Source organism: Rhinoderma darwinii, chromosome 2, assembly GCF_050947455.1.
Source record: "Rhinoderma darwinii isolate aRhiDar2 chromosome 2, aRhiDar2.hap1, whole genome shotgun sequence".
Lineage (NCBI taxonomy): Eukaryota > Metazoa > Chordata > Amphibia > Anura > Rhinodermatidae > Rhinoderma > Rhinoderma darwinii.
Genome location: NC_134688.1, coordinates 307,216,399 through 307,240,039, shown reverse-complemented (window position 1 = coordinate 307,240,039; position 23,641 = coordinate 307,216,399). Strand labels below are relative to the sequence as shown.

The 23,641-nt window shown below is 40.8% G+C and overlaps 39 pseudogenes; all 39 read right to left on the bottom strand.

Annotated features, from left to right (window-relative positions):
- Positions 1-55: 55 nt before the first annotated feature.
- On the bottom strand, positions 56-174 carry LOC142745016 (5S ribosomal RNA; annotated as a pseudogene).
- Positions 175-241: 67 nt separating this feature from the next.
- LOC142746641 (5S ribosomal RNA) lies at positions 242-360 on the bottom strand (annotated as a pseudogene).
- Positions 361-427: 67 nt separating this feature from the next.
- LOC142747088 (5S ribosomal RNA) lies at positions 428-545 on the bottom strand (annotated as a pseudogene).
- Positions 546-798: 253 nt separating this feature from the next.
- Positions 799-917, bottom strand: LOC142747183 (5S ribosomal RNA; annotated as a pseudogene).
- Positions 918-984: 67 nt separating this feature from the next.
- Positions 985-1,103, bottom strand: LOC142744226 (5S ribosomal RNA; annotated as a pseudogene).
- Positions 1,104-1,170: 67 nt separating this feature from the next.
- LOC142746985 (5S ribosomal RNA) lies at positions 1,171-1,289 on the bottom strand (annotated as a pseudogene).
- Positions 1,290-1,356: 67 nt separating this feature from the next.
- LOC142747018 (5S ribosomal RNA) lies at positions 1,357-1,475 on the bottom strand (annotated as a pseudogene).
- Positions 1,476-1,542: 67 nt separating this feature from the next.
- LOC142746114 (5S ribosomal RNA) lies at positions 1,543-1,661 on the bottom strand (annotated as a pseudogene).
- Positions 1,662-1,914: 253 nt separating this feature from the next.
- On the bottom strand, positions 1,915-2,033 carry LOC142744149 (5S ribosomal RNA; annotated as a pseudogene).
- A 67-nt stretch (positions 2,034-2,100) lies between these two features.
- LOC142745014 (5S ribosomal RNA) lies at positions 2,101-2,219 on the bottom strand (annotated as a pseudogene).
- Positions 2,220-2,286: 67 nt separating this feature from the next.
- On the bottom strand, positions 2,287-2,405 carry LOC142746640 (5S ribosomal RNA; annotated as a pseudogene).
- Positions 2,406-2,472: 67 nt separating this feature from the next.
- LOC142747087 (5S ribosomal RNA) lies at positions 2,473-2,590 on the bottom strand (annotated as a pseudogene).
- Positions 2,591-2,843: 253 nt separating this feature from the next.
- LOC142745953 (5S ribosomal RNA) lies at positions 2,844-2,962 on the bottom strand (annotated as a pseudogene).
- Positions 2,963-3,029: 67 nt separating this feature from the next.
- LOC142745180 (5S ribosomal RNA) lies at positions 3,030-3,148 on the bottom strand (annotated as a pseudogene).
- Positions 3,149-3,215: 67 nt separating this feature from the next.
- LOC142746453 (5S ribosomal RNA) lies at positions 3,216-3,334 on the bottom strand (annotated as a pseudogene).
- A 253-nt stretch (positions 3,335-3,587) lies between these two features.
- LOC142746565 (5S ribosomal RNA) lies at positions 3,588-3,706 on the bottom strand (annotated as a pseudogene).
- Positions 3,707-3,773: 67 nt separating this feature from the next.
- LOC142746150 (5S ribosomal RNA) lies at positions 3,774-3,892 on the bottom strand (annotated as a pseudogene).
- A 67-nt stretch (positions 3,893-3,959) lies between these two features.
- Positions 3,960-4,078, bottom strand: LOC142746287 (5S ribosomal RNA; annotated as a pseudogene).
- A 67-nt stretch (positions 4,079-4,145) lies between these two features.
- Positions 4,146-4,264, bottom strand: LOC142744576 (5S ribosomal RNA; annotated as a pseudogene).
- Positions 4,265-4,699: 435 nt separating this feature from the next.
- LOC142744710 (5S ribosomal RNA) lies at positions 4,700-4,818 on the bottom strand (annotated as a pseudogene).
- A 67-nt stretch (positions 4,819-4,885) lies between these two features.
- Positions 4,886-5,004, bottom strand: LOC142745587 (5S ribosomal RNA; annotated as a pseudogene).
- A 441-nt stretch (positions 5,005-5,445) lies between these two features.
- On the bottom strand, positions 5,446-5,564 carry LOC142747057 (5S ribosomal RNA; annotated as a pseudogene).
- Positions 5,565-5,816: 252 nt separating this feature from the next.
- Positions 5,817-5,935, bottom strand: LOC142747179 (5S ribosomal RNA; annotated as a pseudogene).
- A 4,834-nt stretch (positions 5,936-10,769) lies between these two features.
- Positions 10,770-10,888, bottom strand: LOC142746686 (5S ribosomal RNA; annotated as a pseudogene).
- Positions 10,889-10,955: 67 nt separating this feature from the next.
- Positions 10,956-11,074, bottom strand: LOC142745036 (5S ribosomal RNA; annotated as a pseudogene).
- A 1,182-nt stretch (positions 11,075-12,256) lies between these two features.
- On the bottom strand, positions 12,257-12,375 carry LOC142746330 (5S ribosomal RNA; annotated as a pseudogene).
- A 67-nt stretch (positions 12,376-12,442) lies between these two features.
- Positions 12,443-12,561, bottom strand: LOC142745470 (5S ribosomal RNA; annotated as a pseudogene).
- A 254-nt stretch (positions 12,562-12,815) lies between these two features.
- On the bottom strand, positions 12,816-12,934 carry LOC142744924 (5S ribosomal RNA; annotated as a pseudogene).
- Positions 12,935-13,187: 253 nt separating this feature from the next.
- LOC142747082 (5S ribosomal RNA) lies at positions 13,188-13,306 on the bottom strand (annotated as a pseudogene).
- Positions 13,307-13,559: 253 nt separating this feature from the next.
- LOC142744633 (5S ribosomal RNA) lies at positions 13,560-13,678 on the bottom strand (annotated as a pseudogene).
- Positions 13,679-13,745: 67 nt separating this feature from the next.
- On the bottom strand, positions 13,746-13,864 carry LOC142746148 (5S ribosomal RNA; annotated as a pseudogene).
- Positions 13,865-13,931: 67 nt separating this feature from the next.
- On the bottom strand, positions 13,932-14,050 carry LOC142746286 (5S ribosomal RNA; annotated as a pseudogene).
- Positions 14,051-14,117: 67 nt separating this feature from the next.
- Positions 14,118-14,236, bottom strand: LOC142744575 (5S ribosomal RNA; annotated as a pseudogene).
- A 435-nt stretch (positions 14,237-14,671) lies between these two features.
- On the bottom strand, positions 14,672-14,790 carry LOC142744709 (5S ribosomal RNA; annotated as a pseudogene).
- A 67-nt stretch (positions 14,791-14,857) lies between these two features.
- Positions 14,858-14,976, bottom strand: LOC142745351 (5S ribosomal RNA; annotated as a pseudogene).
- Positions 14,977-15,417: 441 nt separating this feature from the next.
- LOC142747055 (5S ribosomal RNA) lies at positions 15,418-15,536 on the bottom strand (annotated as a pseudogene).
- A 252-nt stretch (positions 15,537-15,788) lies between these two features.
- On the bottom strand, positions 15,789-15,907 carry LOC142747178 (5S ribosomal RNA; annotated as a pseudogene).
- Positions 15,908-20,741: 4,834 nt separating this feature from the next.
- Positions 20,742-20,860, bottom strand: LOC142746685 (5S ribosomal RNA; annotated as a pseudogene).
- A 67-nt stretch (positions 20,861-20,927) lies between these two features.
- LOC142745035 (5S ribosomal RNA) lies at positions 20,928-21,046 on the bottom strand (annotated as a pseudogene).
- Positions 21,047-23,641: the final 2,595 nt, after the last annotated feature.

The following is a 23,641-nucleotide window of genomic DNA, read 5'->3' as shown; positions in this document are numbered from 1 at the left end:
AATCCATAGTCCTTTTTAATCGATTGTGAAACAAAATCTAAACGACATAATAAAAAGTCAACCGCACCACGGATTCCCAGACAGTCTCCCACACTGGTACTAGCGAGGCCTTAAGCTGTGTAACTTCTGCGATCTGACGAGAGCTGGCACATTCAGCTTAGAATGGCCATTGACGTTAAATGCTTTAATCCATAGTCCTTTTTAATCGATTGTGAAACAAAATCTAAACGACATAATAAAAAGTCTACCGCACCATGGATTCCCAGACAGTCTCCCACACTGGTACTAGCGAGGCCTTATGCTGTGTAACTTCTGCGTTCTGACGAGAGCAGGCACATTCAGCTTAGAATGGCCATTGACATTAAAAGCTTTAATCCATAGTGCTATTTAATCTATTGTGAAACAAAATCTAAACAACATAATAAAAAGTCAACCGCACCACGGATTCCCAGACAGTCTCCCACACTGGTACTAGCGAGGCCTTAAGCTGTGTAACTTCTGCGATCTGACGAAGCAGGGACATTCAGCTTAGAATGGCCATTGACATTAAATGCTTTAATCCATAGTCCTTTTTAATCGATTGTGAAACAAAATCTAAACGACATAATAAAAATGCAACCGCACCACGCAATCCCAGACAGTCTCCCACACTGGTACTAGCGAGGCCTTAAGCTGTGTAACTTCTGCGATCTGACGAGAGCAGGCACATTCAGCTTAGAATGGCCATTGACGTTAAATCCTTTAATCCATAGTCCTATTTAATCTATTGTGAAACAAAATCTAAACGACATAATAAAAAGGCAACCACACCACGGATTCCCAGACAGTCTCCCACACTGGTACTAGCGAGGCCTTAAGCTGTGTAACTTCTGCGATCTAAAGAGAGCAGGCACATTCTGCTTAGAATGGCCATTGACATTAAATGCATTAATCCATAGTCCTTTTTAATAGATTGTGAAACAAAATCTAAACGACATAATAAAAAGTCAACCGCACCACGGATTCCCAGACAGTCTCCCACACTGGTACTAGCGAGGCCTTAAGCTGTGTAACTTCTGCGATCTTACGAGAGCAGGCACATTCAGCTTAGAATGGCCATTGACATTAAATGCTTTAATCCATAGTCCTTTTTAATCGATTGTGAAACAAAATCTAAACGACATAATAAAAAGTCAACCGCACCACGGATTCCCAGACAGTCTCCCACACTGGTACTAGCGAGGCGTTAAGCTGTGTAACTTCTGCGATCTAACGAAAGCAGGCACATTCAGCTTAGAATGGCCATTGACATTAAATGCTTTAATCCATAGTCCTTTTTAATCGATTGTGAAACAAAATCTAAACGACATAATAAAAAGACAACCGCACCACGGATTCCCAGACAGTCTCCCACACTGGTACTAGCGAGGGCTTAAGCTGTGTAACTTCTGCAATCTGACGAGAGCAGGCACATTCAGCTTAGAATGGCCATTGACATTAAAAGCCTTAATCCATAGTCCTATTTAATCTATTGTGAAACAAAATCTAAACAACATAATAAAAAGTCAACCGCACCACGGATTCCCAGACAGTCTCCCACACTGGTACTAGCGAGGCCTTAAGCTGTGTAACTTCTGCGATCTGACGAGAGCAGTGACATTCAGCTTAGAATAGCCATTGACATTAAACTCTTTAATCCATAGTCCTATTTAATCTATTGTGAAACAAAATCTAAACGACATAATAAAAAGTGAACCACACCACGGATTCCCAGACAGTCTCCCACACTGGTACTAGCGAGGCCTTAAGATGTGTAACTTCTGCAATCTGACGAGAGCAGGCACATTCAGCTTAGAATGGCTATTGACATTAAATGCTTTAATCCATAGTCCTTTTTAATCGATTGTGAAACAAAATCTAAACGACATAATAAAAAGTCAACCGCACCACGGATTCCCAGACAGTCTCCCACACTGGTACTAGCGAGGCCTTAAGCTGTGTAACTTCTGCGATCTGACGAGAGCAGGCACATTCAGCTTAGAATGGCCATTAACATTAAATGTTTTAATCCATAGTCCTTTTTAATCGATTGTGAAACAAAATCTAAACGACATAATAAAAAGTCAACCGCACCACGGATTCCCAGACAGTCTCCCACACTGGTACTAGCGAGGCCTTAAGCTGTGTAACTTCTGCGATCTGACGAGAGCTGGCACATTCAGCTTAGAATGGCCATTGACGTTAAATGCTTTAATCCATAGTCCTTTTTAATCGATTGTGAAACAAAATCTAAACGACATAATAAAAAGTCTACCGCACCATGGATTCCCAGACAGTCTCCCACACTGGTACTAGCGAGGCCTTATGCTGTGTAACTTCTGCGTTCTGACGAGAGCAGGCACATTCAGCTTAGAATGGCCATTGACATTAAAAGCTTTAATCCATAGTGCTATTTAATCTATTGTGAAACAAAATCTAAACAACATAATAAAAAGTCAACCGCACCACGGATTCCCAGACAGTCTCCCACACTGGTACTAGCGAGGCCTTAAGCTGTGTAACTTCTGCGATCTGACGAAGCAGGGACATTCAGCTTAGAATGGCCATTGACATTAAATGCTTTAATCCATAGTCCTTTTTAATCGATTGTGAAACAAAATCTAAACGACATAATAAAAATGCAACCGCACCACGCAATCCCAGACAGTCTCCCACACTGGTACTAGCGAGGCCTTAAGCTGTGTAACTTCTGCGATCTGACGAGAGCAGGCACATTCAGCTTAGAATGGCCATTGACGTTAAATCCTTTAATCCATAGTCCTATTTAATCTATTGTGAAACAAAATCTAAACGACATAATAAAAAGGCAACCACACCACGGATTCCCAGACAGTCTCCCACACTGGTACTAGCGAGGCCTTAAGCTGTGTAACTTCCGCGATCTGACGAGAGCAGGCACATTCAGCTTAGAATGGCCATTGACATTAAATGCTTTAATCCATAGTCCTTTTTAATCGATTGTGAAACAAAATCTAAACGACATAATAAAAAGTCAACCGCACCACGGATTCCCAGACAGTCTCCCACACTGGTACTAGCGAGGCCTTAAGCTGTGTAACTTCTGCGATCTGACGAGAGCAGGCACATTCAGCTTAGAATGGCCATTGACGTTAAATGCTTTAATCCATAGTCCTTTTTAATCGATTGTGAAACAAAATCTAAACGACATAATAAAAAGTCTACCGCACCATGGATTCCCAGACAGTCTCCTACACTGGTACTAGCGAGGCCTTAAGCTGTGTAACTTCTGCGATCTGACGAGAGCAAGGACATTCAGCTTAGAATGGCCATTGACATTAAATGCTTTAATCCATAGTCCTTTTTCATCGATTGTGAAACAAAATCTAAACGACATAATAAAAATTCAACCACACCATGGATTCCCAGACAGTCTCCCACACTGGTACTAGCGAGGCCTTAAGCTGTGTAACTTCTGCGTTCTGACGAGAGCAGGCACATTCAGCTTAAAACAGCCATTGACGTTAAATGCTTTAATCCATAGTCCTATTTAATCTATTGTGAAACAAAATCTAAACGACATAATAAAAAGTCAACCACACCACGGATTCCCAGACAGTCTCCCACACTGGTACTAGCGAGGCCTTAAGCTGTGTAACTTCTGCGATCTAAAGAGAGCAGGCACATTCTGCTTAGAATGGCCATTGACATTAAATGCATTAATCCATAGTCCTTTTTAATAGATTGTGAAACAAAATCTAAACGACATAATAAAAAGTCAACCGCACCACGGATTCCCAGACAGTCTCCCACACTGGTACTAGCGAGGCCTTAAGCTGTGTAACTTCAGCGATCTGACGAGAGCAGGCACATTCAGGTTAGAATGGCCATTGACGTTAAATGCTTTAATCCATAGTCCTATTTAATCTATTGTGAAACAAAATCTAAAAGACATAATAAAAAGGCAACCGCACCACGGATTCCCAGACAGTCTCCCACACTGGTACTAGCGAGGCCTTAAACTGTGTAACTTCTGCGATCTGACGAGAGCAGGCACATTCAGCATAGAATGGCCATTGACATTAAAATCCTTAATCCATAGTCCTATTTAATCTATTGTGAAACAAAATCTAAACAACATAATAAAAAGTCAACTGCACCACGGATTCCCAGACAGTCTCCCACACTGGTACTAGCGAGGCCTTAAGCTGTGTAACTTCTGCGATCTGACGAGAGCAGGGACATTCAGCTTAGAATGGCCATTAACATTAAATGCTTTAATCCATAGTCCTTTTTAATCGATTGTGAAACAAATCTAAACGACATAATAAAAATTCAACCGCACCACGGATCCCCAGACAGTCTCCCACACTGGTACTAGCGAGGCCTTAAGCTGTGTAACTTCTGCGAACTGACGAGAGCAGGCACATTCAGCTTAGAATGGCCATTGACGTTAAATGCTTTAATCCATAGTCCTATTTAATCTATTGTGAAACAAAATCTAAACGACATAATAAATAGTCAACCGCACCACGGATTCCCAGACAGTCTCCCACACTGGTACTAGCGAGGCATTAAGCTGTGTAACTTCTGCGATCTGACGAGAGCAGTCACATTCAGTTTAGAATGGCCATTGACATTAAAAGCCTTAATCCATAGTCCTATTTAATCTATTGTGAAACAAAATCTAAACAACATAAAAAGTCAACCGCACCACGGATTCCCAGACAGTCTCCCACGCTGGTACTAGCGAGGCCTTAAGCTGTGTAACTTCTGCGATCTGACGAGAGCAGGCACATTCAGCTTAGAATGGCCATTTACATTAAATGCTCTAATCCATAGTCCTTTTTAATCGATTGTGAAACAAAATCTAAACAACATAATAAAAAGTCAACAGCACCACGGATTCCCAGACAGTCTCCCACACTGGTACTAGCGAGGCCTTAAGCTGTGTAACTTCTGCGATCTGACGAGAGCAGGGACATTCAGCTTAGAATGGCCATTGACATTAAATGCTTTAATCCATAGTCCTTTTTAATCGATTGTGAAACAAAAATCTAAACGATATAATAAAAAATCAACCGCACCACGGATTCCCAGACAGTCTACCACACTGGTACTAGCGAGGCCTTAAGCTGTGTAACTTCTGTGATCTGACGAGAGCAGGAACATTCAGCTTGGAATGGCCATTGACATTAAATGCTTTAATCCATAGTCCTTTTTAATCGATTGTGAAACAAAATCTAAACGACATAATAAAAAGTCAACCGCACCACGGATTCCCAGACAGTCTCTCACACTCGTACTAGCAAGGCCTTAAAGTGTTATATATCTGTGATTTGACGAGAAAAGGCACATTTAAGCTTAGAATGGCTATTAACTTTTTAAGCTTTAGTTTATTATTATTTTTAATCGATTGTGAAACAAATTCTAAACGACATAATAAAAAGGCAACCGCACCACGGATTCCCAGACAGTCTCCCACACTGGTACTAGCGGGGCCTTAAGCTGTGTAACTTCTGCAAACTGACGAGAGCAGGCACATTCAGCTTAGAATGGCCATTGACAATAAATGCTTTAATCCATAGTCCATTTTAATCGATTGTGAAACAAATCTAAACGACATAATAAAAAGTCAACCGCACAATGGATTGCCAGCCAGTCTCCCACACTGGTACTAGCGAGGGCTTAAGCTGTGTAACTTCTGCGATCTGACGAGAGCAGGAACATTCAGCTTAGAATGGCCATTGACGTTAAATGCTTTAATCCATAGTCCTATTTAATCTATTGTGAAACAAAATCTAAACTACATATTAAAAAGTCAACTGCACCACGGATTACCAAACAGTCTCCCACACTGGTACTAGCAAGGCCTTAAGCTGTGTAACTACTGCGATCTGACGAGAGCAGGCACATGCAGCTTAGAATAGCAATTGACATTAAATGCTTTAACCCCTTAAGGACACAGCCTAGTTTGGGCCTTAAGGTTCAGAGCCCATTTTTCAAATCTGACATATTTAACTTTATGTGGTAATAACGTCGGAATGCTTAAACCTATCCAAGCGATTCTGAGATTGTTTTCTCGTGACACTTTGGGCTTCTTGTTCGTGGTAAAATTTGGTCGATATATTCAGTCTTTATTTGTGAAAAATTGCAAAATTTAGAGAAAATTTTCAAAAAATAGCATTTTTCAGAATTTAAATGTATCTGCTTGAAAAACAGACGATTATACCACCCAAAATAGTTACTAGTTCACATTTCCCATATGTCTACTTTAGATTGGCATCGTTTTTTGAACATTATTTTATTTTTCTTGGACGTTACAAGGTTTAGAACATAAACAGCAATTTCTCATATTTTTAAGAAAATTTCAAAAGCCTTTTTTTGAAGGTACCCGTTCAGTTCTGAAGTGGATTTGAGGGGCCTATGTATTAGAAACTCCCATAAAACACCCCATTTTAAAAACTAGACTCCTCAAAGTATTCAAAACAGCATATAGAAAGTTTTTTAACCCTTCAGGCATTTCACAGGAATTAAAGCAAAGCGGAAATTAAATTAGCAAATTTCATTTTTTCTGCTGAATTTCAATTTTATTAAATTTTTTTCTGTAACAGAGAAGGTTTTACCAGAGAAATACTACTAAATATGTATTGTCCAGATTCTGCAGTTTTTAGAAATGTCCCACATGTGGCCCTACTGCGCTCGTGGACTAAAACACAAGCCCTAGAAGCAAAGAAGCACCTAGTGCATTTTGAGGCCTCTTTTTTATTAGAATATATTTTAGGCAGCATGCCAGGTTTGAAGAGGTGTTGAGGTATCAAAACAATGGAAACCCACCAGAAGTGACCCCATTTTGGAAATTACACCCCTTAAGGAATTCATTTATGGTTTTTGTTATCATTTTGACCGCACAGTTTTTTCACAGCACCTATTTGAATTGGGCTGTGAAATGAAAAAAATGATATTTTTTCCAATAAGATGTCATTTTTTATCAAAATTTCTTATTTTCACAAGGAACAACATACCCCATTTTGTTGCCCAATTTGTCCTTAGTGCGGCAATACCCCATTTGTGGTGATAAACTGCCGTTTGGGCCCATGGGAGGGCTCAGAAGGAAAGGAGCGCTATGTGTTTGTTGGAGTCCAGATTTTGCTGGATTGGTTTTCGGGTGCCATGTCGCATTTGCAGAGGTATCAAAGCAATGGAAACCCACCAGAAGTGACCCCATTTTGGAAACTACACCCCTCAAGGAATTCATTTATGGTTTTTGTTATCATTTTGACCGCACAGTTTTTTCACAGCACCTATTTGAATTGGGCTGTGAAATGAAAAAAATGATATTTTTTCCAATAAGATGTCATTTTTTATCAAAATTTCTTATTTTCACAAGGAACAACATACCCCATTTTGTTGCCCAATTTGTCCTTAGTGCAGCAATACCCCATTTGTGGTGATAAACTGCCGTTTGGGCCCATAGGAGGGCTCAGAAGGAAAGGACCACCATTTGGCCTACTTGAGCTTTTCTGGTGCTATGTCATGTATGCAGAAGCCCCTGAGGTACCAGTACAGTTGAAACCCCCGAGAAGTGACCCCATTTTAAAAACTACACCCCTTAAGACATTCATCTAGAGGTGTAGTGAGCATTTTGACCCCACAGGTACTGTGTAAAAGATAATGCGCAGCAGATGGTGCAGTGTGAGATTTGCAATTTTATATATATATATGCCATTTCAGTGTCCAATATATTGTGCCCAGCATGCGCCACCGGAGATATACACCCCTTAAATTGTAATGTGGGTTCTCCTGGGTACGGCAATACCCTACATGTGGCTGTTATCAGCTGCCTGGGCATACGGCAGGGCTCAGAAGGGAAAGATGAGGGGGGTAAGCTGTGCGGAGTGCATCAGGGTAAATTAAAAGTCAAGGGATGTATGATACATTTTAAAACAATCTTTTATACAGAGCCCTGGTTTTTCGGGACACGTGTCACATTGGTATATTGTGTTCTTCCTTATCCCCCTCTTATAGCAGACTCTGCACCTCTTTTGACTCTTTCCCTTTCCACCGGTTTGGGGAACTTCTCCTGGAAAGTGTTGCCCTGGTACGATGCTTGTGGCCTCGCTTCCAGAAGTACTGGGTGCCCCCCCTTCCTGGTCCCTAAAGATTAGATCTTGAAATTCCAGGAAAGTTCCCCTCTGGCCTGCACATCGACGTAGCACGTACGCATTGTACAAAGCCATCTGTATGATGTGCCCGGCCAGCTTCTTATACCACACCGCATGGCGCTGTAGGGCTTCAGGAGTTGATTTGACAAGTCCATCCCTCCCATGTACCTATTGTAGTCCAGGATGCAGTCTGGTTTGGGGTGGCCTTTCCTTCATATATCCTAAATCTGTAGGTATACCCTGATGCACACTCGCACAGCTTATACATCTTCACGCCATACCTTGCCCTCTTACCCGGCAGGTACTGGTGGAATTGAACCCTCCCTTTAAAATGTACCAGGGACTCATCAATAGAAATACACTTCTCGGGGGTGTATGCTTGGGAAAACCGGGCACTGAAACGGTCTAATAGGGGTCTCCGTTTATACAAACGGTCAAAACTGGGGCCATCTCGGGGTGGGCACGGCTCATTATCAGTATAATGTAAGAAGCGAAGTATTGCCTCATTTATTTATTTTTTTAGGTTCCAGTTCAGTTCTGAAGTTGCTTTGAGGGGCCCATATATTAGAAACCCCTATCAAACACCCCATTTTAGAAACTAGACCCCTCAAAGTATTCACAACAGCATTTAGAAAGTTTATGAACCCTTTAGGTGTTTCACAGAAATTTAGAGCACAGTAGAGGTGAAATTTACTTTTTTTTTTTTGTCAGAAAATCCTCTTTATACCATTTTTTTTATAACACAAAAGGATTTATCAGAGAAACGCAACTCAATACTTATTGCCCAGATTCTGGAGTTTTGAGAAATATCCTACATGTGGCCCTCGGGTGGTAATGGCCTGAAGCACCGGCCTCCGAAGCAAAGGAGCACCTAGTGGATTTTGAGGCCTCTTTTTTATTAGGCACCATGTCCGGTTTGAAGAGGTCTTGTGGTGCCAAAACATTGGAAACTCACCAAAAGTGACCCCAATTTGGAAACTAGACCCCTTGAGGAATCCATTGCAGTTTTCATGTCATGCATGCGGCTTTTTAAACAGTTTTTATTCTATTTTTAGGTGGCGTGGTGACTAAAAAACAGCAATTCTACTATTGTTTTTTTATTCTATTTTTTTTACAGCGTTCACCGTGCGCTATAAATGACATATTCACTTTATTCTGCGGGGCAATACGATTACGGCGATACCCTATGTTTATAGTTTTTTTTTATGTCCTATGGCGTTTGCACAATAAAATACGTTTGTAAAAAATCATTCACTTTTTGTGTTACCTTATTCTAAGAGCCAGAACGTTTTTATTTTACAATCAATACAGCCGTGCGAGGACATATTTTTTGCGTAACGAACTGTAGTTTCGATCAGTACCATTTTTCAGTACATGCGACTTTTTGATCTCTTTTTATTCAATTTTTTGGGAGGTGAAGTGACCAAACAATTGTTATTGTGGTACGGTTTATTATTATTTTTTTTTACGGCGTTCACCGTGCGGGATAAATAACAAAATAATTTTGTAGTTCAGGCCATTACGGACGCGGCGATACCAATTGTATAGTTTATTTGTTTGTTTATATATTTTTATTAATAATAAATGACTGATAAGGTAAAAAGGGGGATTTTTACTTTTATCACTTTTAAAACTTTTATTTTCTTATTTTTACACAACTTTTTTTAACTTTTTTTTAACTTTATTACTTTGTCCCACTAGGGGACATGAGGGCAGGAGGCCCTGATCGCTATTCTAATACACTGCACTACATGCGTAGTGCAGTGTATTAGAACTGTCAGCTACTCACTGACAGCAAGCATAGTGGGTCCTGACTTCGTCAGGACCCACTAGGCTTCCATCTATGGCATAGCCGGACGCCATTGTTTGGTGTCCGGTTGCCATAGTCACCATCGCCGGCCGCTATCGTGTAGCAGGCCGGCGATGGCGGATTAACCCCTAAGAAGCCGCGATCGCTATTGAACTCGGCTTCTGAGGGGTTAATCGGCGGGGGAGCTCCGTGATCGGTCTCGGCACATTGAGCAGTGATAGTCTGCTGTCGGAAACAGCAGCTATCACAGCTCATGAACGCGCCCCGCGCGAACGGCGCCGTGTTTACTCCATGACATACTATTATGTCATGGAGCGCGAACGATGCACTTACCATGACATAATAGTATGTCCAGTAGCGTTAAGGGGTTAATCCATAGTCCTTTTTAATCGATTGTGAAACAAAATCTAAACGACATAATAAAAAGTCAACCGCACCACGGATTCCCAGACAGTCTCTCACACTCGTACTAGCAAGGCCTTAAAGTGTTATATATCTGTGATTTGACGAGAAAAGGCACATTTAAGCTTAGAATGGCTATTAACTTTTAAAGCTTTAGTTTATTATTATTTTTAATCGATTGTGAAACAAATTCTAAACGACATAATAAAAGTCAACCGCACCACGGATTCCCAGACAGTCTCCCACACTGATTCTAGCGAGGCCTTAAGCTGTGTAACTTCTGCAATCTGACGAGAGCAGGGACATTCAGCTTAGAATGGCCATTGACATTAAATGCTTTAATCCATAGTCCTTTTTAATCGATTGTGAAACAAAATCTAAACGACATAATAAAAAGGCAACCGCACCACGGATTCCCAGACAGTCTCCCACACTGGTACTGGCGAGGCCTTAAGCTGTGTAACTTCTGCGATCTGCCGAGAGCAGGCACATTCAGCTTAGAATGGCCATTGACGTTAAGTGCTTTAATCCATAGTCCTTTTTAATCGATTGTGAAACAAAATCTAAACGACATAATAAAAAGTCAACCGCACCACGGATTCCCAGACAGTCTCCCACACTGGTACTAGCGAGGCCTTAAGCTGTGTAACGTCTGCGATCTGACGAGAGCAGGCACATACAGCTTAGAATGGCCATTGACGTTAAATGCTTTAATCCATAGTCCTATTTAATCTATTGTGAAACAAATTCTAAACGACATAATAAAAAGGCAACCGCACCACGGATTCCCAGACAGTCTCCCACACTGGTACTAGCGAGGCCTTAAGCTCTGTAACTTCTGCGATCTGACAAGAGCAGGCACATTCAGCTTAAAATGGCCATTGACATTAAATGCTTTAATCCATAGTCCTTTTTAATCGACTGTGAAACAAATCTAAACGACATAATAAAAAGTCAACCGCACCTCGGATTCCCAGACAGTCTCCCACACTGGTACTAACGAGGTGTTAAACTGTTATTCATCTGCGATTTGACGAGAAAAGGCACATTTCAGCTAAGAATGGCCATTAACTTTTAAAGCTTTAGTCTATTATTATTTTTAATCAATTGTGAAACAAATTCTAAACTACATAATAAAAAGTGAACAGCACCACGGATTCCCAGACAGTCTCTCACACTCGTACTAGCGAGGCCTTAAAGTGTTATATATCTGCGATTTGACGAGAAAAGGCACATTTAAGCTTAGAATGGCTATTAACTTTTAAAGCTTTAGTCTATTTTTATTTTTAATCGATTGTGAAACAAAATCTAAACGACATAATAAAAAGTCAAAAGCACCACGGATTCCCAGACAGTCTCCCACACTGGTACTAGCGAGGTGTTAAAGTGTTATTCATCTGCGATTTGACGAGAAAAGGCACATTTCAGCTAAGAATGGCCATTAACTTTTAAAGCTTTAGTCTATTATTATTTTTAATCGATTGTGAAACAAATTCTAAACGACATAATAAAAAGTCAACCGCACCTTGGATTCCCAGACAGTCTCCCACACTGGTACTAGCGATGCCTTAAGCTGTGTAACTTCTGTGATCTGATGAGAGCAGGCACATTCAGCTTAGAATGGCCATTGACATTAAATGCTTTTATCCATAGTCCTATTTAATCTATTGTGAAACAAAATCTAAACGACATAATAAAAAGTCAACCGCACCACGGATTCCCAGACAGTTTCCCACACTGGTACTAGCGAGGCATTAAGCTGTGTAACTTCTGCGATCTGACGAGAGCAGTCACATTCAGTTTAGAATGGCCATTGACATTAAAAGCCTTAATCCATAGTCCTATTTAATCTATTGTGAAACAAAATCTAAACAACATAAAAAGTCAACCGCACCACGGATTCCCAGACAGTCTCCCACGCTGGTAGTAGCGAGGCCTTAAGCTGTGTAACTTCTGCGATCTGACGAGAGCAGGCACATTCAGCTTAGAATGGCCATTTACATTAAATGCTCTAATCCATAGTCCTTTTTAATCGATTGTGAAACAAAATCTAAACAACATAATAAAAAGTCAACAGCACCACGGATTCCCAGACAGTCTCCCACACTGGTACTAGCGAGGCCTTAAGCTGTGTAACTTCTGCGATCTGACGAGAGCAGGGACATTCAGCTTAGAATGGCCATTGACATTAAATGCTTTAATCCATAGTCCTTTTTAATCGATTGTGAAACAAAAATCTAAACGATATAATAAAAAATCAACCGCACCACGGATTCCCAGACAGTCTACCACACTGGTACTAGCGAGGCCTTAAGCTGTGTAACTTCTGCGAGCTGACGTGAGCAGGAACATTCAGCTTGGAATGGCCATTGACATTAAATGCTTTAATCCATAGTCCTTTTTAATCGATTGTGAAACAAAATCTAAACGACATAATAAAAAGTCAACCGCACCACGGATTCCCAGACAGTCTCCCACACTGGTACTAGCGAGGCCTTAAGCTGTGTAACTTCTGCGATCTGACGAGAGCAGGCACATTTAGCTTAGAATGGCCATTGACGTTAAATGCTTTAATCCATAGTCCTATTTAATCTATTGTGAAACAAAATCTAAACGACATAATGAAAAGTCAACCGCACCACGGATTCCCAGACAGTCTCCCACACTGGTACTGGCAAGGCGTCAAGCTGTGTAACTTCTGCGATCAAACGAGAGCAGGCACAATCAGCTTAGAATGGCCAATGACATTAAATGCTTTAATCCATAGTCCTTTTTAATCGATTGTGAAACAAAATCTAAACGACATAATAAAAAGTCAACTGCACCACGGATTCCCAGACAGTCTCCCACACTGGTACTAGCGAGGCCTTCAGCTGTGTAACTTCTGCGATCTGACGAGAGAAGGGACATTCAGCTTAGAATGGCCATTGACATTAAATGCTTTAATCCATAGTCCTTTTTAATCGATTGTGAAACAAAATCTAAACGACATAATAAAAATTCAACCGCACCACGGATTCCCAGACAGTCTCCCACACTGGTACTAGCGAGGCATTAAGCTGTGTAACATCTGCGATCTGACGAGAACAGGCATATTCAGCTTAGAATGGCCATTGCCATTAAATGCTTTAATCCATAGTCCTTTTTAATCGATTGTGAAACAAAATCTAAACGACATAATAAAAAGTCAACCGCACCACGGATTCCCAGACAGTCTCCCACACTGGTACTAGCGAGGCCTTAAGCTGTGTAACTTCTGCGATCTGACGAGAGCAGGCACATTCAGCTTAGAATGGCCATGGACATTAAATGCTTTAATCCATAGTCCTTTTTAATCGATTGTGAAACAAAATCTAAACGACATAATAAAAAGTCAACCGCACCACGGATTCCCAGACAGTCTCCCACACTGGTACTAGCGAGGCCTTAAGCTGTGTAACTTCAGCGATCTGACGAGAGCAGGCACATTCAGGTTAGAATGGCCATTGACGTTAAATGCTTTAATCCATAGTCCTATTTAATCTATTGTGAAACAAAATCTAAAAGACATAATAAAAAGGCAACCGCACCACGGATTCCCAGACAGTCTCCCACACTGGTACTAGCGAGGCCTTAAACTGTGTAACTTCTGCGATCTGACGAGAGCAGGCACATTCAGCATAGAATGGCCATTGACATTAAAATCCTTAATCCATAGTCCTATTTAATCTATTGTGAAACAAAATCTAAACAACATAATAAAAAGTCAACTGCACCACGGATTCCCAGACAGTCTCCCACACTGGTACTAGCGAGGCCTTAAGCTGTGTAACTTCTGCGATCTGACGAGAGCAGGGACATTCAGCTTAGAATGGCCATTAACATTAAATGCTTTAATCCATAGTCCTTTTTAATCGATTGTGAAACAAATCTAAACGACATAATAAAAATTCAACCGCACCACGGATCCCCAGACAGTCTCCCACACTGGTACTAGCGAGGCCTTAAGCTGTGTAACTTCTGCGAACTGACGAGAGCAGGCACATTCAGCTTAGAATGGCCATTGACGTTAAATGCTTTAATCCATAGTCCTATTTAATCTATTGTGAAACAAAATCTAAACGACATAATAAATAGTCAACCGCACCACGGATTCCCAGACAGTCTCCCACACTGGTACTAGCGAGGCATTAAGCTGTGTAACTTCTGCGATCTGACGAGAGCAGTCACATTCAGTTTAGAATGGCCATTGACATTAAAAGCCTTAATCCATAGTCCTATTTAATCTATTGTGAAACAAAATCTAAACAACATAAAAAGTCAACCGCACCACGGATTCCCAGACAGTCTCCCACGCTGGTACTAGCGAGGCCTTAAGCTGTGTAACTTCTGCGATCTGACGAGAGCAGGCACATTCAGCTTAGAATGGCCATTTACATTAAATGCTCTAATCCATAGTCCTTTTTAATCGATTGTGAAACAAAATCTAAACAACATAATAAAAAGTCAACAGCACCACGGATTCCCAGACAGTCTCCCACACTGGTACTAGCGAGGCCTTAAGCTGTGTAACTTCTGCGATCTGACGAGAGCAGGGACATTCAGCTTAGAATGGCCATTGACATTAAATGCTTTAATCCATAGTCCTTTTTAATCGATTGTGAAACAAAAATCTAAACGATATAATAAAAAATCAACCGCACCACGGATTCCCAGACAGTCTACCACACTGGTACTAGCGAGGCCTTAAGCTGTGTAACTTCTGTGATCTGACGAGAGCAGGAACATTCAGCTTGGAATGGCCATTGACATTAAATGCTTTAATCCATAGTCCTTTTTAATCGATTGTGAAACAAAATCTAAACGACATAATAAAAAGTCAACCGCACCACGGATTCCCAGACAGTCTCTCACACTCGTACTAGCAAGGCCTTAAAGTGTTATATATCTGTGATTTGACGAGAAAAGGCACATTTAAGCTTAGAATGGCTATTAACTTTTTAAGCTTTAGTTTATTATTATTTTTAATCGATTGTGAAACAAATTCTAAACGACATAATAAAAAGGCAACCGCACCACGGATTCCCAGACAGTCTCCCACACTGGTACTAGCGGGGCCTTAAGCTGTGTAACTTCTGCAAACTGACGAGAGCAGGCACATTCAGCTTAGAATGGCCATTGACAATAAATGCTTTAATCCATAGTCCATTTTAATCGATTGTGAAACAAATCTAAACGACATAATAAAAAGTCAACCGCACAATGGATTGCCAGCCAGTCTCCCACACTGGTACTAGCGAGGGCTTAAGCTGTGTAACTTCTGCGATCTGACGAGAGCAGGAACATTCAGCTTAGAATGGCCATTGACGTTAAATGCTTTAATCCATAGTCCTATTTAATCTATTGTGAAACAAAATCTAAACTACATATTAAAAAGTCAACTGCACCACGGATTACCAAACAGTCTCCCACACTGGTACTAGCAAGGCCTTAAGCTGTGTAACTACTGCGATCTGACGAGAGCAGGCACATGCAGCTTAGAATAGCAATTGACATTAAATGCTTTAACCCCTTAAGGACACAGCCTAGTTTGGGCCTTAAGGTTCAGAGCCCATTTTTCAAATCTGACATATTTAACTTTATGTGGTAATAACGTCGGAATGCTTAAACCTATCCAAGCGATTCTGAGATTGTTTTCTCGTGACACTTTGGGCTTCTTGTTCGTGGTAAAATTTGGTCGATATATTCAGTCTTTATTTGTGAAAAATTGCAAAATTTAGAGAAAATTTTCAAAAAATAGCATTTTTCAGAATTTAAATGTATCTGCTTGAAAAACAGACGATTATACCACCCAAAATAGTTACTAGTTCACATTTCCCATATGTCTACTTTAGATTGGCATCGTTTTTTGAACATTATTTTATTTTTCTTGGACGTTACAAGGTTTAGAACATAAACAGCAATTTCTCATATTTTTAAGAAAATTTCAAAAGCCTTTTTTTGAAGGTACCCGTTCAGTTCTGAAGTGGATTTGAGGGGCCTATGTATTAGAAACTCCCATAAAACACCCCATTTTAAAAACTAGACTCCTCAAAGTATTCAAAACAGCATATAGAAAGTTTTTTAACCCTTCAGGCATTTCACAGGAATTAAAGCAAAGCGGAAATTAAATTAGCAAATTTCATTTTTTCTGCTGAATTTCAATTTTATTAAATTTTTTTCTGTAACAGAGAAGGTTTTACCAGAGAAATACTACTAAATATGTATTGTCCAGATTCTGCAGTTTTTAGAAATGTCCCACATGTGGCCCTACTGCGCTCGTGGACTAAAACACAAGCCCTAGAAGCAAAGAAGCACCTAGTGCATTTTGAGGCCTCTTTTTTATTAGAATATATTTTAGGCAGCATGCCAGGTTTGAAGAGGTGTTGAGGTATCAAAACAATGGAAACCCACCAGAAGTGACCCCATTTTGGAAATTACACCCCTTAAGGAATTCATTTATGGTTTTTGTTATCATTTTGACCGCACAGTTTTTTCACAGCACCTATTTGAATTGGGCTGTGAAATGAAAAAAATGATATTTTTTCCAATAAGATGTCATTTTTTATCAAAATTTCTTATTTTCACAAGGAACAACATACCCCATTTTGTTGCCCAATTTGTCCTTAGTGCGGCAATACCCCATTTGTGGTGATAAACTGCCGTTTGGGCCCATGGGAGGGCTCAGAAGGAAAGGAGCGCTATGTGTTTGTTGGAGTCCAGATTTTGCTGGATTGGTTTTCGGGTGCCATGTCGCATTTGCAGAGGTATCAAAGCAATGGAAACCCACCAGAAGTGACCCCATTTTGGAAACTACACCCCTCAAGGAATTCATTTATGGTTTTTGTTATCATTTTGACCGCACAGTTTTTTCACAGCACCTATTTGAATTGGGCTGTGAAATGAAAAAAATGATATTTTTTCCAATAAGATGTCATTTTTTATCAAAATTTCTTATTTTCACAAGGAACAACATACCCCATTTTGTTGCCCAATTTGTCCTTAGTGCAGCAATACCCCATTTGTGGTGATAAACTGCCGTTTGGGCCCATAGGAGGGCTCAGAAGGAAAGGACCACCATTTGGCCTACTTGAGCTTTTCTGGTGCTATGTCATGTATGCAGAAGCCCCTGAGGTACCAGTACAGTTGAAACCCCCGAGAAGTGACCCCATTTTAAAAACTACACCCCTTAAGACATTCATCTAGAGGTGTAGTGAGCATTTTGACCCCACAGGTACTGTGTAAAAGATAATGCGCAGCAGATGGTGCAGTGTGAGATTTGCAATTTTATATATATATATGCCATTTCAGTGTCCAATATATTGTGCCCAGCATGCGCCACCGGAGATATACACCCCTTAAATTGTAATGTGGGTTCTCCTGGGTACGGCAATACCCTACATGTGGCTGTTATCAGCTGCCTGGGCATACGGCAGGGCTCAGAAGGGAAAGATGAGGGGGGTAAGCTGTGCGGAGTGCATCAGGGTAAATTAAAAGTCAAGGGATGTATGATACATTTTAAAACAATCTTTTATACAGAGCCCTGGTTTTTCGGGACACGTGTCACATTGGTATATTGTGTTCTTCCTTATCCCCCTCTTATAGCAGACTCTGCACCTCTTTTGACTCTTTCCCTTTCCACCGGTTTGGGGAACTTCTCCTGGAAAGTGTTGCCCTGGTACGATGCTTGTGGCCTCGCTTCCAGAAGTACTGGGTGCCCCCCCTTCCTGGTCCCTAAAGATTAGATCTTGAAATTCCAGGAAAGTTCCCCTCTGGCCTGCACATCGACGTAGCACGTACGCATTGTACAAAGCCATCTGTATGATGTGCCCGGCCAGCTTCTTATACCACACCGCATGGCGCTGTAGGGCTTCAGGAGTTGATTTGACAAGTCCATCCCTCCCATGTACCTATTGTAGTCCAGGATGCAGTCTGGTTTGGGGTGGCCTTTCCTTCATATATCCTAAATCTGTAGGTATACCCTGATGCACACTCGCACAGCTTATACATCTTCACGCCATACCTTGCCCTCTTACCCGGCAGGTACTGGTGGAATTGAACCCTCCCTTTAAAATGTACCAGGGACTCATCAATAGAAATACACTTCTCGGGGGTGTATGCTTGGGAAAACCGGGCACTGAAACGGTCTAATAGGGGTCTCCGTTTATACAAACGGTCAAAACTGGGGCCATCTCGGGGTGGGCACGGCTCATTATCAGTATAATGTAAGAAGCGAAGTATTGCCTCATTTATTTATTTTTTTAGGTTCCAGTTCAGTTCTGAAGTTGCTTTGAGGGGCCCATATATTAGAAACCCCTATCAAACACCCCATTTTAGAAACTAGACCCCTCAAAGTATTCACAACAGCATTTAGAAAGTTTATGAACCCTTTAGGTGTTTCACAGAAATTTAGAGCACAGTAGAGGTGAAATTTACTTTTTTTTTTTTGTCAGAAAATCCTCTTTATACCATTTTTTTTATAACACAAAAGGATTTATCAGAGAAACGCAACTCAATACTTATTGCCCAGATTCTGGAGTTTTGAGAAATATCCTACATGTGGCCCTCGGGTGGTAATGGCCTGAAGCACCGGCCTCCGAAGCAAAGGAGCACCTAGTGGATTTTGAGGCCTCTTTTTTATTAGGCACCATGTCCGGTTTGAAGAGGTCTTGTGGTGCCAAAACATTGGAAACTCACCAAAAGTGACCCCAATTTGGAAACTAGACCCCTTGAGGAATCCATTGCAGTTTTCATGTCATGCATGCGGCTTTTTAAACAGTTTTTATTCTATTTTTAGGTGGCGTGGTGACTAAAAAACAGCAATTCTACTATTGTTTTTTTATTCTATTTTTTTTACAGCGTTCACCGTGCGCTATAAATGACATATTCACTTTATTCTGCGGGGCAATACGATTACGGCGATACCCTATGTTTATAGTTTTTTTTTATGTCCTATGGCGTTTGCACAATAAAATACGTTTGTAAAAAATCATTCACTTTTTGTGTTACCTTATTCTAAGAGCCAGAACATTTTTATTTTACAATCAATACAGCCGTGCGAGGACATATTTTTTGCGTAACGAACTGTAGTTTCGATCAGTACCATTTTTCAGTACATGCGACTTTTTGATCTCTTTTTATTCAATTTTTTGGGAGGTGAAGTGACCAAACAATTGTTATTGTGGTACGGTTTATTATTATTTTTTTTTACGGCGTTCACCGTGCGGGATAAATAACAAAATAATTTTGTAGTTCAGGCCATTACGGACGCGGCGATACCAATTGTATAGTTTATTTGTTTGTTTATATATTTTTATTAATAATAAATGACTGATAAGGTAAAAAGGGGGATTTTTACTTTTATCACTTTTAAAACTTTTATTTTCTTATTTTTACACAACTTTTTTTAACTTTTTTTTAACTTTATTACTTTGTCCCACTAGGGGACATGAGGGCAGGAGGCCCTGATCGCTATTCTAATACACTGCACTACATGCGTAGTGCAGTGTATTAGAACTGTCAGCTACTCACTGACAGCAAGCATAGTGGGTCCTGACTTCGTCAGGACCCACTAGGCTTCCATCTATGGCATAGCCGGACGCCATTGTTTGGTGTCCGGTTGCCATAGTCACCATCGCCGGCCGCTATCGTGTAGCAGGCCGGCGATGGCGGATTAACCCCTAAGAAGCCGCGATCGCTATTGAACTCGGCTTCTGAGGGGTTAATCGGCGGGGGAGCTCCGTGATCGGTCTCGGCACATTGAGCAGTGATAGTCTGCTGTCGGAAACAGCAGCTATCACAGCTCATGAACGCGCCCCGCGCGAACGGCGCCGTGTTTACTCCATGACATACTATTATGTCATGGAGCGCGAACGATGCACTTACCATGACATAATAGTATGTCCAGTAGCGTTAAGGGGTTAATCCATAGTCCTTTTTAATCGATTGTGAAACAAAATCTAAACGACATAATAAAAAGTCAACCGCACCACGGATTCCCAGACAGTCTCTCACACTCGTACTAGCAAGGCCTTAAAGTGTTATATATCTGTGATTTGACGAGAAAAGGCACATTTAAGCTTAGAATGGCTATTAACTTTTAAAGCTTTAGTTTATTATTATTTTTAATCGATTGTGAAACAAATTCTAAACGACATAATAAAAGTCAACCGCACCACGGATTCCCAGACAGTCTCCCACACTGATTCTAGCGAGGCCTTAAGCTGTGTAACTTCTGCAATCTGACGAGAGCAGGGACATTCAGCTTAGAATGGCCATTGACATTAAATGCTTTAATCCATAGTCCTTTTTAATCGATTGTGAAACAAAATCTAAACGACATAATAAAAAGGCAACCGCACCACGGATTCCCAGACAGTCTCCCACACTGGTACTGGCGAGGCCTTAAGCTGTGTAACTTCTGCGATCTGCCGAGAGCAGGCACATTCAGCTTAGAATGGCCATTGACGTTAAGTGCTTTAATCCATAGTCCTTTTTAATCGATTGTGAAACAAAATCTAAACGACATAATAAAAAGTCAACCGCACCACGGATTCCCAGACAGTCTCCCACACTGGTACTAGCGAGGCCTTAAGCTGTGTAACGTCTGCGATCTGACGAGAGCAGGCACATACAGCTTAGAATGGCCATTGACGTTAAATGCTTTAATCCATAGTCCTATTTAATCTATTGTGAAACAAATTCTAAACGACATAATAAAAAGGCAACCGCACCACGGATTCCCAGACAGTCTCCCACACTGGTACTAGCGAGGCCTTAAGCTCTGTAACTTCTGCGATCTGACAAGAGCAGGCACATTCAGCTTAAAATGGCCATTGACATTAAATGCTTTAATCCATAGTCCTTTTTAATCGACTGTGAAACAAATCTAAACGACATAATAAAAAGTCAACCGCACCTCGGATTCCCAGACAGTCTCCCACACTGGTACTAACGAGGTGTTAAACTGTTATTCATCTGCGATTTGACGAGAAAAGGCACATTTCAGCTAAGAATGGCCATTAACTTTTAAAGCTTTAGTCTATTATTATTTTTAATCAATTGTGAAACAAATTCTAAACTACATAATAAAAAGTGAACAGCACCACGGATTCCCAGACAGTCTCTCACACTCGTACTAGCGAGGCCTTAAAGTGTTATATATCTGCGATTTGACGAGAAAAGGCACATTTAAGCTTAGAATGGCTATTAACTTTTAAAGCTTTAGTCTATTTTTATTTTTAATCGATTGTGAAACAAAATCTAAACGACATAATAAAAAGTCAAAAGCACCACGGATTCCCAGACAGTCTCCCACACTGGTACTAGCGAGGTGTTAAAGTGTTATTCATCTGCGATTTGACGAGAAAAGGCACATTTCAGCTAAGAATGGCCATTAACTTTTAAAGCTTTAGTCTATTATTATTTTTAATCGATTGTGAAACAAATTCTAAACGACATAATAAAAAGTCAACCGCACCTTGGATTCCCAGACAGTCTCCCACACTGGTACTAGCGATGCCTTAAGCTGTGTAACTTCTGTGATCTGATGAGAGCAGGCACATTCAGCTTAGAATGGCCATTGACATTAAATGCTTTTATCCATAGTCCTATTTAATCTATTGTGAAACAAAATCTAAACGACATAATAAAAAGTCAACCGCACCACGGATTCCCAGACAGTTTCCCACACTGGTACTAGCGAGGCATTAAGCTGTGTAACTTCTGCGATCTGACGAGAGCAGTCACATTCAGTTTAGAATGGCCATTGACATTAAAAGCCTTAATCCATAGTCCTATTTAATCTATTGTGAAACAAAATCTAAACGACATAATAAAAAGTCAACCGCACCACGGATTCCCAGACAGTCTCCCACACTCGTACTAGCGAGGCCTTAAAGTGTTATATATCTGCGATTTGACGACAAAAAGGCACATTTAAGCTTAGAATGGCTATTAACTTTTAAAGCTTTAGTCTATTTTTATTTTTAATCGATTGTGAAACAAATTCTAAACGACATAATAAAAAGTCAACCGCACCTTGGATTCCCAGACAGTCTCCCACACTGGTAGTAGCGAGGCCTTTAGCTGGGTAACTTCTGCGATCTGACGAGAGCAGGGACATTCAGCTTAGAATGGCCATTGACATTAAATGCTTTAATCCATAGTCCTTTTTTCTTTTCTTTATCAAAGATTTTTATTTTGAAAATAAAACAATACAAAAACATTTCACGGTTTGTGCAAAAAAGTAGAAATTTGTACGCAGTACAATACATTCTAGTGAAGCATCATAGCATAACAACAGTATTCGTATACATATATATACAAGTATAAGAACAACAATAGGAGGTAGCCTCCTACCTATCGGAATTGAATGATAAGAGAGATATAACGGCAATAACAGTATCATGTTCGCATTAAATCAGTGCAATACTCAGGGAGACCGCCCCCCCCAGTAAAGTGAGAAGTGACACATATAAGAGCACTTTTGAGTATATGGACACACCACACATAACATCAGACCACATAGGGAAAATACATATAGACAAAAGACAAAAGACAGAAGCACCTCATGTAGGTGCTATGATTCATACAGAACCTGCCATCCAACCAGAGAGGTAGATCAGTACCATCCCGGAATCCAGACCACACTATCCAATTCTGGACGAAAATCCCGGATTTGTCCCTATCCACGGACAGCAACTCCTCCATCCTCATGATCCCATTCACCTCTGTTACCCATTCCGCCAGGGACGGTACAGTATGTGATTTCCAGTGACGAGGAATCACCGTTCTCGCTGCAGTCAAGAAATGTTGAAAGATCCCCCTGTTGAGGTGTGGGAGTGATCCCGGAACCATAGAAAGCAAGCCTATGGAAGCCGAGGTTGGGACCTCACTATGGAAAAGCTTGTTGCCTAGATCAAAAATCGTCCCCCAAAAGGGACATAGCATGGGACAATCCCACCAAATATGCAACATAGTTCCAGGAGCCCCCCCACACCTCCAACAATCAGCAGACACATCGGGGTATATCCTGTGCAACAAAGTCGGACAGCGGTACCACCTGGTAAGTATTTTGTAATTCTTTTCTTTTGCAAAACAAGACATCAATAACTTATGAGCTAACAGGAAGGCGGTACCCCACTCTTCCTCAGAGTGTCTAACCCCCATTTCCTCATCCCATGCGGCAGTGAAGGATAATTGAGAAAAAGCAAATTTCGGCAGAAGGATCCCATGTAGGTGAGACAAC